The sequence below is a fragment of the Meles meles genome, chromosome 1, assembly GCF_922984935.1.
Source record: "Meles meles chromosome 1, mMelMel3.1 paternal haplotype, whole genome shotgun sequence".
Classification (NCBI taxonomy): Eukaryota; Metazoa; Chordata; class Mammalia; order Carnivora; family Mustelidae; genus Meles; species Meles meles.
Genome location: NC_060066.1, coordinates 110,558,297 through 110,573,966, shown reverse-complemented (window position 1 = coordinate 110,573,966; position 15,670 = coordinate 110,558,297). Strand labels below are relative to the sequence as shown.

Below are 15,670 nucleotides of genomic sequence, written 5' to 3'. Positions count from 1 at the left end.
CTTCTCCTTGTGCCTCTGCCCCTTCTCCCTGCTGGTGATCTCACTCTCTCTCAATTAAATAAGATCTTTTAAAATAAATAAATATCCGCATGTACATATTGATATAAGTAAATAGACAGAAAAATGAATAGGGAAAATAGACAAATGTCCTATGCAGAAGTATCCCAAATTTATGTAGCTACTACACTAACTGTGGGCTACTCACTTCCCTACCCATGGAAATGGGATAAAAAGTGATTTTACAGGGGAGCCTGGGTGGCTCAGTGGGTTAAAGCCTCTGCCTTCAAAGCCTCTGCCTTCGGCTCAGGTCATGATCCCAGGGTCCTGGGATTGAGCCCCAAATCGGGCTCTCTGCTCTGCAGGGAGCCTGCTTCCTCCTCCCTCTCTCTCTCTGCCTGCCTCTCCCCTTACTTGTGATCTCTGTCTGTCAAATCAATAAATAAAATCTTTTTTTTTTAAAAAGTGATTTTACAGTGGAGAAGCCTAACAAACACTGCCTCAGCCAGTTGATCAAGATTAACATCAATAGAGATAAATAATGTAATAGTACATACTGTTAAGAAATAGAGTTCTGGGGCTGTGGGAGGCCACGATAAGGCTTGAGATGAGGACCAAACCAGGCCCTGACTTGTGTCTCCTTTAAAGTCCGAATAGCCTAAGAAAAGGTTTAGGACGGAGAAGTTGAGTAGCACTGAGAAAGGGTCTTTGCTATGTGTTGTGTGCGCACCAGCGTGACTTCCCACATGTTTACTAGTTACATGAGAGCAAATTGGTTGGGGTCATAAACTCTTAACTGGTCCTTGCTGTTCCAGCACAGCCCATAAATCACTTTCAGGTTTGCTGTTACTTCTTGTATCAATACGGGACAATTGTACTAACATCAGCCATTGCCTGCAGGTGCACCTTGTTCATTTCTCACTCGTTCCCACAAGAAACCAGGGGGTCTGCAATTAGACCTTGAGAAGTAGGTAATGGGGAAGTCGGGAGGTTTTTTGTGCATGTAGCAAATTCTTTTGTAACCAGCTGAAAATAGTTACTGTTGGCTATATGCCCTGAATAAAGTCGGCACTGTTGGACATCCTCCTCAGTGCTCCTCCTGCCCCCATCTCTTTGTCTCTGAACTTCTTCTTTTCACCATCCTCTTACCCTCACGTTCCTGGTCGATTTGTCGCGCTGGCCGCGACATGGGGCGCCTGGGTGGCTCAGCCGGTTGAGTTTTGGACTCTTGGTTTCAACTGGGGTCATAATCTCAGGGTTGTGGGATCCAGCCTTGGGTCCAGCTCTGCCCCTTCCCCACCCCAGCTCCTGAGCTCGCTCACGCTCTCCCTCTCCCTCTAATAAATAAATAAATAAATCTTTTTAAACAAGTAATACAATTCAACCGAATAAATTTGAAGATCAAACTTTTTTTAAAAATGATTCCTGAGTCAGGCAGCATTCCAACCAATAAGCAGAGGGGAGCTCTGCTGGGCTAAATAAAAGGAGGATTTTTTGTTTTTTTTAAGATTTACTTATTTGAGAGGGAGAGAGAAAGGGAACAGGGGTGGGCAGGGGCAGAGAGAGAGAGAATCCTAAGCCAACTCCACACTCAGCACCGAGACCCACGTGGTGCTGGATTCTAGGACGCTGAGATCAGGACCTGAGCCAAAACCAAGAGTCGGATGCTCAACCAACTATACCATCCGGCTGACTCCAAGAGGAGGTTTTTAAAGGCAAAGAGAAGACTTTAAGGAAAAAAGAAGAAAGAAAGACAAGACCAAGGAACTTATCAGCAGGGAATATATTATTTAGGCAAGGTTGCCCTCCTAGGGTGAGAGGAAGGGGTGTACCAGTAAAGTCCCTAGTATTGACCAAGAAATTCCATGTTGACTGGTTTAAAGGTTACATTTCTGGGGGGCTGAAACTGCAGTTTAGGTTAGGTATGAAGTTTTGGTTTACTTTCTTGGGGTTTAACCTAAATGATGCTATTTTGAGCCTGTGGTTTTCTTTTTAACAATTCCCATAATACAAAGTGATGAGAATGGTACTTTACCTCCGAAAACCCATAACCCCTGATTGTGAGAAAAACATCAGACAAATCCCAGTTGAGGGACAGTCTACAAAATCCGTGACCTGTACTCCTGAGAATTTTCAAGGTCATTAATAACAAGGGAAATCTGAGAGACTGCGACAGTCAAGAAGAGCATAAGGAGAATATAATGGGTAGAATCCTGGAATAAGAAAAGGTCATTATGTAAAAACTAAGGAAATCTGAATAAAATATGAACTTTAGTTAATAATAATGTATTCGTTCAATTATGACAAACATACCACTCTAATGTAAAATGCAAATTGTAGGGGAAAGTGAATGCACGGTATATGGGAATCTTCTGTGCTATCTTCTCAACTTTTTTATAAATCTAAATCTATTCTAATATAAAAAGTTTACATAAGGGTGCCTGGGTGGCTCAGTTGGTTAAGCAACTGGCTTCAGCTCAGGTCACGATCCCTGAGTACCGGGATTAGGTCCCCCATCATCAGGCTCCCAGCTCCACGGGGAGTCTGCTTCTCCCTCTGACCTTCTCCTTGCTCATGCTCTCTCTCACTGTCTCTCTCTCAAATAAATAAATAAAGTCTTAAAAAAAAAAAAAGTTTATGTAAAAAGTAAAAAAAAAAAAAAAAAGGTCAAGCCAATTATAAAAGTGGACAAAACACTTGGAATCTCCTCACAAAAGAAGATTTCTTTAGGGCCAAGAGGCATAAGAAAGAATTCTCAATATCATCCACCACTCATTAGAAACACAAATTTAAAATGCCCTGATATACCATTGCATACCTATCAAAATGGCTAAAAAAATTTTTTTTTAAAGATTTTAAAGATTTTTAAAGATTTACAGAGATCACAAGCAGGCAGAGAGGCAGCAGAGAGAGAGGAAGGGAAGCAGGCTCCCCGCTGAGCAGAGAGCCCAACAAGGGCAGATCCCAGGACCCCAAGATCATGACCTGAGCCAAAGGCAGAGGCTTTAACCCACTGAGCCACCCAGGTGCCCCAAAATGGCTAAAATTTGACAGAGAACACTCATGGTGACAAAAAATGTGTAGCCAATTTATCTATTGTTGCTGGTAAGAGAGTAAAATAGTACAACCATCCTGGGAAACTGATAGATTCTAATAAAGTTAAAAAAATATATATCCAGGGGTGCCTGGGTGGCACAGTCAGTTAAGCAATGACTCGATTTTGGCTCAGGTTGTGATCTCCAGGTTGTGATCTCAGGGTCGTGAGATCGAGCCCCATGTGGAACCCCACGTCAGCTCTGTGCTGGGCACAGAGTCTGCCTGGGATTCTCCCTCCTCTCCCTCTGCCATTCCCCGATGCACAGGCTCACTTGCTCTCGCTCTCTCTCTCTCTAATCAATCCATCAATCGATCAGTCTTTAAAAATATATATCGATATCCCATGAAATGAAATTCAACCTAGTAAATATGAAGACCTAATTGGCTTTTTTAGGCCATTCATAAATCAGGCAGCATCCCATGCAGCAAGCAGAGATGCTCCAAGGAGACGCATTTTGAGCCTTGGAGGGTTTTTTGGTTTTGTTTTTAAAGAAGGAAGGTTTTTATAGGAAGGAGGGTAGGGCAAGGAAGCTATTAGCCAAAGAAAAAGTGGTTGAATATTTTTTAAGGACACAGAGAATACTATACATTTTTACCAGTAAAATTTTTCTATCTCCCTAGGGATAGAGGCCAAGCTATTCATTCAGGTATCTCACGAGTATGGTTTGTTCTGGCACAAATTAACAGTCAGTCAGGTCTGTAGAGTCAGACGATGGTTTCTTGCAGGGTAGGGGCAAAAAGATATGGTAAGGCTTGACCATCGGCAATGAGGGTCACAAGAAAAAATAGTATGTTAACCCAGGGGCTACAATTTATTCCTGATAACAGGTCATTGTAAGAAGAACTTAGATAAAGTCAGTAGGGTATTTTGGCTACTAGATGGGTTTCAGGCAGGACAGAGGAATGAACAAGTAAGAGATTCAGTCTGTACAGCAAATAACCTATGAAAGCAGTGAGTTTTTCAATATTATAGGGTTTTACCACCAACTAAGGAGTCTTACTTACTGTGTAATATTGCAACAAGAGTTAGCATACTTATTAGGACAAGTAACAGCCCCAATACCTCAATCCAACAGTCCTTCATGATTAATTCCCCAAAGAATCTGAAGGGTGTTCTCCAAGTTAAAATGTCAAGTATAAGCCCATTCATGGAATTCTTCATTTCCTGCAAAGAGGTCCACAAGGAGTATCAGGACACGTTACAAATACTGCCATACTACTTCATAGAGAAATAGACAAAGGAGGTTCCCCAATAAAATGATTATGAAAAGTGTTATAAAGAAAATAACAGGGGCACCTGGGTGGCTCAGTGGTTTAAGCCGCTGCCTTCCTCTCAGGCCATGATCTCAGGGTCCGGGGATCGAGTCCCGCATCGGGCTCTCTGCTCAGCAGGGAGCCTGCTTCCCTCTCACTCTCTCTGCCTACTTGTGAACTCTCTGTCAAATAAATAAATAAAATCTTAAAAAAGAAAAGAAAATAACAAGTTATTGGTTTAAAAAAAAAAAAGATAGGGGCGCCTGGGTGGCTCAGTGGGTTAAAGCCTCTGCCTTTCGCTCAGGTCATGATCCCAGGGTCCTGGGATCGAGCCCCGCATCGGGCTCTCTGCTTGGCAGGGAGCCTGCTTCCTCCTCTCTCTCTCTCTGCCTGCCTCTCTCCCTACTTGTGATCTCTATCTGTCAAATAAATAAAAATAAAATCTTAAAAAAAAAAAAATACTGTACCAGTTAATTGTGCTTCTTTGGTGGTCCTAGAAATATAGCTCCTCTCATATTGTTTCACGAGATTTCTAAGTTTATCAGCTGCCCAGTGGGTCAGCTGAGGAGTCATTTTCATGAGGGGTCTGTTCACGGACTGTGGCAAGATAGGTTTCTTGTTTGGGCCGTACCATAAGTCAGTGGACTGAAACTACAACTGTGGTGAGCCCAATAAGGTTTTTCTTTGTGGGATGTCCTAGATTGAACATCCTTAAAAAGGACTCTCAGATTTTCCTTCAGGAGATAATTGCCTATGAGGGCCTTGGTTTTGATAAATTTTAAGGCAGGGGTCCTTGCTGCTTAATCAGCCAAAAATTTGTCTTTGCTTCTCCTGAGTCTAATTTTGAATGTCCAAGAACTTTGAAAATGGCCAAGGTCGGGGCGCCTGGGTGGCTCAGAGGGTTAAGCCTCTGCCTTCAGCTCAGGTCATGATCACAGGGTCCTGGGATGGAGTCCTGGGATCGAGCCCCGCATCGGCTCTCTGTTCAGCGGGGAGCCTGTTTCCTTCTCTCTCTCTCTCTGCCTGACTGCTTGTGATCTCTCTCTGTCAAATAAATAAATAAAATCTTTTAAAAAAAGGAAAAGAAAGAAAGAAAATGGCCAAGGTGGATGTACGTTTGTCAAAAATACCAAAAGGTTTTAGATACCAGACTAAGTAGGATCACAGATTGTGAATCAATACTTAATTTATGTATTTGACCACAGTGACAATAAAAGATTTTAAAGGCCAATACCAGGAGGTTACATAGTTGAGCAAAACCCATAAAAGACCTGATAAAGCACAGAAAATTATTTTGATAAAACATGAAATCTTTTGCTTTCCTTTTTAAATCTCCTCTCAGGTTGCAGACCAATAGTATAGGAAAATGGGGCGCCTGGGTGGCTCAGTGGGTTAGGCCTCTACCTTCAGCTCAGGTCATGATCTCCCGGTCCTGGGATCGAGCCCTCCATGTGAGCCCTACCTGGTGGGGGGGAGGGTCTCTGCTCAGCAGGGAGCCCGCTTCCCCCTCTCTCTCTGCCTGCCTCTCTGCCTACTTGTGGTATCTCTCCCTCTCTCTCCCCCTGTCAAATAAATAAAATACTTTTTAAAAAATAGTACAGGAAATCTTTGTCCTTTTAGCAAATGAAAGGATATTAAGCTTCTGTTTTATATAAGTAAATTACAGTATGAAACCCATTCTTTTTTTTTTTCTTGAAATCCATTAATTTTTATAGGTTCATCCTGCATTGTTCTGCTAGACTGGGAATGACAGAACAAGGAGGCACAACGGGATTCCCATATTGCTGAAGAGGGTTGCTCTGAGTAGGCAGAATAAAGATTTAAAAGATGGAACAGGTCCCCAACAGATGGCAGAGGGCATCAGTATCAAAGAAGCCATCACCAGAATCCTGGCCCTGCAAGTAGTTTTAAAACACGGGGGAGGTTCTTTTTTTTTTTTTTTTCTTCCATTTTAAAACTTATCCTTTTATTATAAAAACATATGTTCATTACAGAAAATCTGGAAACTATAGATAAGGAAAAAAACAGGTAGTTATAATCTTATCACCCAAAGAGATAACCACTGCCACCATTTTAACACTCTCTTCCTTACACACCACACATACCCACACACGTGTGCACACATGCACAGACATTATTTCAAGTAATTAAAAGAAGGTCAAATATTCATCCAGTTTTTAAAATGTGTTCCACTCAGCAGTAAATGGTGATTTTAATTAATTCTTACCAGTTCCTATAGTTTACCATTGATTTTCTTGCATTTATAGACCTATTACATAAAATACTTTGACCTCATTTTTGCAAATATTTATACTGCTGGTCTTGTTTTCCCACCTAATTGCATTGACTTTCCAGAACAAGGATAATTAATTGTGATAAAATATGCTTATCGTGTTCTCGATCTACCTATGTGTATAAGTGGGTATGTGCACGTGTGCGTGGTGTATGTGTGTCAGCACTGATGGTATTGCATGAAAGGGGTCCTGAGAGTCTGTGATTGGTTCATAGGGTAGGATAAGTAACCATCAGTAAAGACTAGGGGACTGAATAAATTCAGAACAGACAATTGTTCCAGCTTTTGGGAGGGAAGAAAGGATTAAAGGTGAAGGATAACTAAAGGCTGACTCACCAATACTTCTTCTAAGACCCGTAGTCGCTGGTGGAAATTCATGTGTATGCCATTTATTGGAGAGAAGTGGGTGAGCCTGGATCTAGACAGGGAACAAACCATTTAGAATCCCTTTCATTGTACTGGGGCAACAACACTCGAAAGCTGGATCTGGGCAGTAGCTAAATCGAGCGAAGCCTGGTAGCACCGCGGGGCTTTTGCACCCAGAAGAATACCCAGGAGGGAGGTCCAAGACTGGTGCAGAGGCCAGGCGAATCCTAAAGCTCCCAAGAAGAGAAAGCGGTCCTCTAGCACAGCTGTGTAACCAAACAAGGAAGAAATGACACCTAAAGATTCCTTGCCCTGGATGCCACTGGTTCACTGATGTGTGATGTAAAGCTATGTCAGGCAGCATTCATGCTTAAGATTGGAAAGGGAGAAGTTCTTTCAAACAAAGGTTGCTGCCTGGCTATAAATCATAAAAGACAAGGCAACAAAGTATGAATCCACCAAAGAGTGGCTGCAGCCTGGCTTTGAGGAGTGACCACTATGCATGTACAGGACAGAAAGGACAGGACCATTGTTGTTCAGTTTACTGCGGTATAAAAGCAGCGGCTTTCAAACACGTTGCATCATTTCACAGCAAGAAATAGTCTGTGTATTATGTCTCAGCGCATACACATATAAAACCATATAAGTAACTGAAGTAAAAGTTTAATAAACTGCCATGTATTGCTTATTTTCCGTATATGCATGTACTCTACTTTCTACTTTTTTAAGTAAATTTTTTTCTTTTTTATTCATATATGGATAAATACCCCTATAATAAAATCTATAAATTACAGATAAAATTGAAGATACATATATCATCCAACTACATAAGCAGATAGAGATAATATTTGTATTTTCTACTCAAATAAACGTTCATCAGAACTCATCAATGGTCTATGACCGCAGTTTGAAAAACCAGAATTTACAATAAATCCTTCCACAGTAGGAGAAAGCTCTTACGAAAGTTCATGGATTCTTCTCTTCCAAAGGCACGCCTGCTCCCTTGTGTGCATTCTCTCAGCATCAATGCACATGACATATGCAGAGTTCATGTATGCTCACTATTCTAAGTGTTTTGACATTTTTCTCTTTGATTCATTTGTATTTTTAGCTCCTTTTCCAACCTTTTTAACCACTTGTAATCTTTGCTTTTTAGTGCCTATTAAGAGGCAGGCAACTAACCCTCCTACACTGCTGGTGGGAATGCAAGCTGGTGCAACCACTCTGGAAAACAGCATGGAGGTTCCTCAAAAAGTTGAAAATAGAGCTACCCTACAACCCAGCAATTGCACTACTGGGTATTTACCCTAAAGATACAAATGCAGTGACCTGAAGGGGCACATGCACCCGAATGTTTATAGCAGCAATGTCCACAATAGCCAAACTATGGAAAGAACCTGGATGGCCATCAACAGATGAATGGATAAAGAAGATGTGGTACATGTATGTATGTGTGTGTGTGTATATGTGTGTACACACACACATATACACACACACACACACACACAATGGAATACTATGCAGCCGTCAAAAGAAATGAAATCTTGCCATTTGCCACAACGTGGATGGAACTAGAGGGTATTATGCTTAGCGAAATAAGTCAATCAGAGAAAGACAACTATCATATGATCTCCCTGATACAAGGAAGTTGAGATGCAACGCGGGGGTTGTGGGGGATAGGAAAAGAATAAATGAAACAAGATGGGATCAGGAGGGAGACAAACCATAAGAGACTCTTAATCTCACAAAACAAAGTGAGGGCTGCCGGGGGCAGGGGGTTAGGGAGAGGGTGGTGGGGTTATGGACATTGGGGAAGGTATGTGTTATGGTGAGTGCTGTGAAGTGTGTAAACCTGGCGATTCACAGACCTGTACCTCTGGGGCTAATAATACATTACAGGTTAATTAAAAAATTAAAAAAAAAAAAAAGAGGCAGGCAACTGTCTATTATAAATTAGCATCCTGTAGTATATTAGCAAACTTATAAAAACATTTCAAAGTTTTTAGAGATATATTCTTTCTCATAATAATTTTTTGGTAAAAATTAAAAAGCCAAAGCTAGATAAACTATGTTTAGCATTTAATGTTTATCTTTTTCGGAAATGATTTAGATATTCAATGAATATCCACTATTTAGTTTAACAGTACAAACGGTCTCATTCATATTTATTTAAATTATTTGGTTTTAACAATTATACTTATTAGACATTAAATAGTTAATCACCTTTCTTTCTTTCTTTCTTTCTTTTTTAAGTAGGATCCACGCCCAGCTTGGAGCCCAACGTATGGCTTGAACTCACCACCCCGAGCTCAAGATCTGAGCTGAGATCAAGAGTCAGGAGCTTAACTGACTGAGCCACCCAGGGGCCCAAAGTAATCATTTTATTTCTTTCATTCACAAATTTTGTAACACAGAGATAACACAAGCTTATTTGATTAGTAAACCCAAGTAGAAGAAGTTGTTTATCTGGATTATATTTAATGCCGATAACTGAAGATGCTCTTGTTTTTATTAAATCAACAAACTTGAATTAGCTTTTATTTACCGAAGATTATCCTACAGTATATGAACTTGAAAACATTTCGGTTAGCCTTTATTCTATTTCTGAGAACTTTAGGAATACTTAATTTATAAACACTTAATTTTCCCTAAGCCAATTAAGCAGAACTGTTTTAGAATTAATTTTGGCAATACCATCCTAAGGTAGCAACATACCGTATCTGTAACTTACATACATGCACACAAACACAGAGATCTTATAGTTTTGTTTTGTTTTAATTTTAGCTATGTCTCAGGGGAAATCTCAAGAGAATAGATGGATCCAAATTCTGTTTCTAGCAGATGGACTAATTTAAGGTTTCCTGCTCAGATGACCAAAGTCTTTTATTAAAATTTTATTATTATTATTTGCATTCCGTGTAAGGAAAGTTTCAGAGGTGTTTTGGACTTACTTTGTCCTTTGTATACTATTCAAAGAATGCATTCCATTGTCTCAGAGAGGTCTGGAATCCTCTTTTTTAAGGGTGCCCCCAAAGGTTTCCTGGAATGGTCACTGCAAAAAGATTTTATTTATTTATTTGACAGACAGATATCACAAGTAGGCAGAGAGGCAGGCAGAGAGAGAGGAGGAAGCAGGCTCCCCGTGGAGCAGAGAGCCCAATGCGGGGCTCAATCCCAGGACCCTGAGATCATGACCTGAGCCGAAGGCAGAGGCTTTAACCCACTGAGCCACCCAGGCGCCCCTGGTCACTGCAATTTTAAATGATCCAACAGTTGTTGTAAAACACTGGGCATCACAAGTCTTGCAAGCCTTTGAAACAAAAGAGTACTCCTCAATAGTGAAAACCCTGCAGTGGCATAATGAGCATCTCTCTCTCTCTCTGGGCAGCCACCCACCTGATCCCTAAGAAAGACAATGACCCCAACCGAAAGCAGAGAGGTTGGTACGTTTAAGAGGACTCAGTACAAGTGAAAGGCTCTTCATATACTGTCTCTGAGCACAGAAGTCTTCTATGGGTACTGCAGTGGCTTCCAGGAGCCACTGGCCCTGCTGTGAAGTCACTTCAGGTCCTGCTTCTGATGGCAGGCATGCAACCTAAAGGCGTCAGGAGGCAATGATTAATAAGACTGTTTATTTGGGATCAAAGAACTGCAATTTGGCACACATACTTGAATAACAACCTAAAGAGTTGCTTAGTGAGAACCCCCCCCCCCCCCCCGCAACTTTTAAAAATTTTTTCCAGGTAGAGTCCAAGTGGCACGGAGTACAGAGTCCAATAGGAGGCTTCTTGAACTCAAGACTTTGAGATCCCAGATGGGACACTTAACCCACCAAACCGCCAGAGTGACCCTAGCAGACTCTCCATTGGGGTTGATGGCAGAAAGCTAACCTTGACTATGATTGATTGCTAAGGTTATCACTAAGCAAAGTCTCTTCCTGTGGCAAGTTACATATTTTCGGGCTCAGTCCTTGTAATATTTGGGGTTTGGCTCAACTCAAAAATTCCTGATTCTACCCAGTGGAGACGTGCATAAAAGCCCATCTCCTTAATGGCTTCCTGGCTCTACTTTATTTTATTTATTCTCTTTTTATTATTATTATTATTTTTTAAGATTTTATCTATTCATTTGACGGAGGGAGAGAGAGAGATCACAAGTAGGAGAGGCCGGCAGAGAGAGAGGGGGAAGCAGGCTCCCCGCCAAGCAGAGAGCCCGATGCGGGCTCGATTCCAGGATTCCAGGACCCTGAGATCACGACCCGAGCCGAAGACAGAGGCTTAACCCGCTGCGCCACCAAGGCGCCCCCACCCCCGGCCTTCATTTTAAAACCCCTTCACGCAAGAGGCCCCACTTCATTCGATCTTTCAGATTCTTTTTTAACAACTAGAAAGGAACTCTAAATTTTTGGACTAATACAAACTTTCCCTAATTTGATCGAGATACCAGTTACTTTTAGCAAAATTCACGGGGCTGTGCACCTCAGATTTGTGCACTCTATGTTCAGTCATTTACTGTTCGAAGAAGAAAATGTTAAGATTTCATCTTATTCGCTGGATTTTATTTAAAAGTATCCAGCTAAAGTGCGAAGTCTCATTTCATTTCGTCCCTATTTTGGTCTAAAAAGGCCCTACTTTTTAGTAGATGTTTTTTAGATATGTTTGAAATATCTCAACCAGAAAAATGGCTGTAGCCTCACCATTGATTTTTAGAAAGACATCAATACAAGGTGACTCCTCCCTCACCTCCTTCCAGACGTGGGGCAGTCCAGCATTTCGAGATGCCTGTAAGTCCAGCGCGCACCGTGACGTTTCCCCTTTTCTCAGCGCAGGGCGCGGGGGGTCTCGGGAAACCGTGCCCTCGAGCCGCTGGTAAGTGGCGCAACTCTGCAGAATTTTAACACTCGCTACAACCTGACCAGACTCTGCTTTGAGGCGACTGCAGCCGAGGGCAACGCAGAGTACTGAGCACTGTACGATGACCGAGAGCCACGGGCCGGCTGGCTCTCTACGCCGGCTGGCTGTGTTCTAAGTCGTTCTAACAGCCTCGATGATATTTTGCTGCTCCCCGCCCCCCCCTTTTTAAACAGAGCTACAGGTCTACGCGGTTTTCCTTCTTTCGGGTTCTCTTTTTCCTTCCTTCCTCATCCGGCTAGGATAAAAGAAGCATTCTCCTCTCTCCAGGATCGGGCCCTCATCGCTGCCCAGGCCGCCTAGGAAGTCTCATTGCCCCCCGACGTGCCTCCGCGGCTTCTCGGCCCCCCGGCGCTCCCCTTTCTCTCCGGACCTTGGGGCGGCAGGCGCCCACGACCGCCCCCACGAGAAGCCCGCGGCGCGCGTGGGGCGGAGCTGGGCGCGCGCGGCCGAAGCGTGCGTACGGCCCGCCGTACGTAGGCCCTTTCTGGGGCGTCGGCTGGGGATGCTGCACTGTGAACGGTTAGAAGTTTGAGGAGTTTGGAAAAAAAGAAATTTCCATTTGAAAAGTTTTTCGGGATTTCCATTCACGAAGGGCATAAGAGCTAAAGACGACTGTGGAATCTGACAAGTTCCAGGAGAGCGTCCTGGTGCGTGTGTGACCCCCGTTCTCGGCGTGGGGACGTTAGAACGACCATCGCCACGACCGCTGCGGGCGCAGAGCTTCCCTGCCTGGCTCGGGAAACCGAAGAAGGCAGCGGAAGCGCTCCCACCCCCCGCCCTGAAGGCATGCGGGAATGTGGACAAATGCTCTCCTTCTGACCGCTTGTATTCTTCCCACCCCCTCCAGCCGGCACATCGTCCTGGTGCAGGTCCCCCGCACCCCTGAGGACAGGTGGCGACGAAGGGCGGTCTGGTGAAGGCGGAGAAACGGCAAGTGCCATCAGGAGAGCCCACCGACTTGCACCGTCCCGCGGAGCCCACTCGCCTCAGACCACGAGGACCCTAGCGTTTAAGGCGGGTGGGGAGCAAACGGGGAGAGGCCGTTGGGGTGCCCTTTTGTCTTCAGAATCGCCCGGCGCCGAGGTTTCACGTGATGAGCACGCGGCGTCTGCTCCGATCCTGGTCTCGGGTTTTCCAGGGCTTCGGAACGTCTATTGTCCAGTGCGCGGCACGTCGCGCGGTAAGGAGCTACTGACTACCTAAGAAGGCGGGGGAGAACAGGAAGCTTGTGTCTCTGTGGCGCAATCGGTTAGCGCGTTCGGCTGTTAACCGAAAGGTTGGTGGTTCGAGCCCACCCAGGGACGGAGTGCCTAACTTTTAACTGAATTCCGCGTCTTTCCTCAAGTTTATCACCTGCACGTATCCTCACATAAAATCTATGTTCCTGGATTCCGGGTCCTATCTAATTCACATCAGCTCTTACATAAGACCCACCGGCCCCATCTCCCCAACCTGATCCTCTTAGAGTATGGGCTGGCCTATCATTTGGCATGCATATCACTGCAGTATTCCATGACAGGTTTTTTTTGTTGTTGCTGTTTTGTTTTGTTTTGTTTTCTGCTATGTCCATAAAAATTAGCCTATCAGACATCTCAGTGGAGCCAATAGAATCCTGCCCTTGGCCGGCTCCTCCTGCACACCTGGACGGTCAGTGCTGTTGGCTCAGTTCTGTTGAATCTCATGAGCAGAAAGTGAGCTCTTTGCCTTTTACATACTAAGTGGGGTGATTGGAAAACTCTTCTTTTTCTCTCTCTTTCTCTCATTGTGCATCATTATTTTCCCCTATCCGCGGGCATTAGTGTGTGATTGTGGTTTAATTTTATGAAGTGAATTCCTGGGACTAATCTCTGATGAGTGGTAGTTGCCAGGGATCTCTATTCCCTGTTAGGTCGTAAATGACAACTAATATAGCTTGTGAGACTCTTGGATTGTCTGTTGTCCTGAGGATTCTGGTTGGTATTTTCTGGTATGTACTTGGGGAATGCTGTTGTTTGCTTGGTTCACATATATATTTCTGTATATTGAGGGTATGTGGGTGGTGCTGTGGATATTCTTAGGTGTTCTCTTGATTCTCTGCAAAAGTTTAACAGAACGATTTGTTGTTTTCAGTGTTCTGACATTTCGAAATCATATGCCTTGGTGTTGGGCACTGCACAGTTTCTCAGACCTTCTCAAGCTTCATTCCTTGTCACACACTGATTGGGGGGGGGTGCGCACAGTGCTTGTTTTCTTATCACAGCAACCACCCAAATCCACTTTCATGTAGAAGTATCACTGAAGAGAATGTAGTATAGTCTAATGTTCATGAATTTTACTGTATGTAAATTACATCTCTATAAATCTGACTTTAAAAAAGAAAAAAAAAAAAAAAAAGACTGACAATCCCAAATGTTGAGAGGATGAAGAGCACAGGAGACTCTCAATTCTGGAAACGGTAAAAATAAATTCCAAAACTGTTGGGAAAAAATTTGGCAGTGTCAGCTAAGGGTCGTGCCTTCATGGTTATATACTGTGGCCCAGAAATTCTACTTTTAGCTACATACCTTAGTCCCGTGCTCTCCGATATGAGAGGTCAAGCCACATGCAGCTACTGAACACCTGAAATGTTAATATCGCACGTTGCAATGACGATATTTTGATATAGTAGGTCTAGTACAATATTAAATAGATGTTCACCTCTTTCATTTTACTTTTTAAAAGGTATCTACTAGAAAATTTAGAACTATATGTGACTGCCATTATATTTTTATTGAAACGGGCTGTCCTAGAGAAATGGATATGTCCCCTAAAAGACATAGAAAAGAATGTTCATAACAATTCAAAATATCCTAAACTGGAACCAACTCAAACGTCCAAGAGCTTAATAAGTATACTGAGATACAATTCATACAAGGAATATGAAAACAAGCACTACATGGAAAACATGGATAAATATCACAGACATAATGGTGAGTGAAGAACTCAGACCATGCCTGTCTCCCCCCGCAAAAAAAAATATATGCTTTATGATTTAATTTATGTGAAAGCAAAGACCAAAAGACCAAAAAAACCATACACACACACACACACACACACACACACACACACACTGATAAAATGGGGGGGGGGGTGTTGTGGGGCTTTGGGATGGAGATGACTCCGTGAGCTCTTGGGTGGGAAAAGTCATGAGGAAGATTTCTGTGGTCTGCTAATGTTCTGAACTTTAGTTGGTACTACATCGGTGCTTATTCAGGGTGGCTTATATTGGTAAAGGCTTTTTAATGATACACGTTTTGTACTTTATATTTAATAGGACTTGGTTGGAAAAAGTTCAAAGCCACTGGGCTATGCTAAAGTGAAGTTGATACTTCTTCTGGTTTGGCTGAGGCAAGAAGGCAAAGTAAATTTAAAGTATCTATTGTGATATTTTTGCTGTCCTCAGGTTATTGGCTTTCCTGTGCTATCTGCTATCTAATTACCTCTGTGTTGCTCACAACCATTACCATAAGTTGATATTCAACTGTTAAAGGTGTGTCAAAGTGATACCCAAGTGGGCATCGTCAAATCTGCTCTTTTCAGAATAATTATGGCTCAACAGATGTGGTTATGAGCTTAAGAAATCCTGATGGAGAAAGTAGTTCAGGTAGGCTGAATTAAGAGGTGCCAAAGCAAGGGCCTGGCAGGTATTACACAAAGAAAACTGGGGAGGCGGAGTCACCACATTCATCCCACAACTAAACTTCCAAGAACTTCTGGGAGCATTCACAGAAAG

General features: G+C 43.0%; 1 non-coding gene across 1 annotated transcript; it reads left to right on the top strand.

Moving 5' to 3' along the window:
• Positions 1–13,149: 13,149 nt before the first annotated feature.
• TRNAN-GUU lies at positions 13,150–13,223 on the top strand. Its single transcript has one exon. It is a non-coding gene; the product is annotated as a tRNA-Asn (tRNA).
• The last annotated feature ends 2,447 nt before the right edge of the window (positions 13,224–15,670 follow it).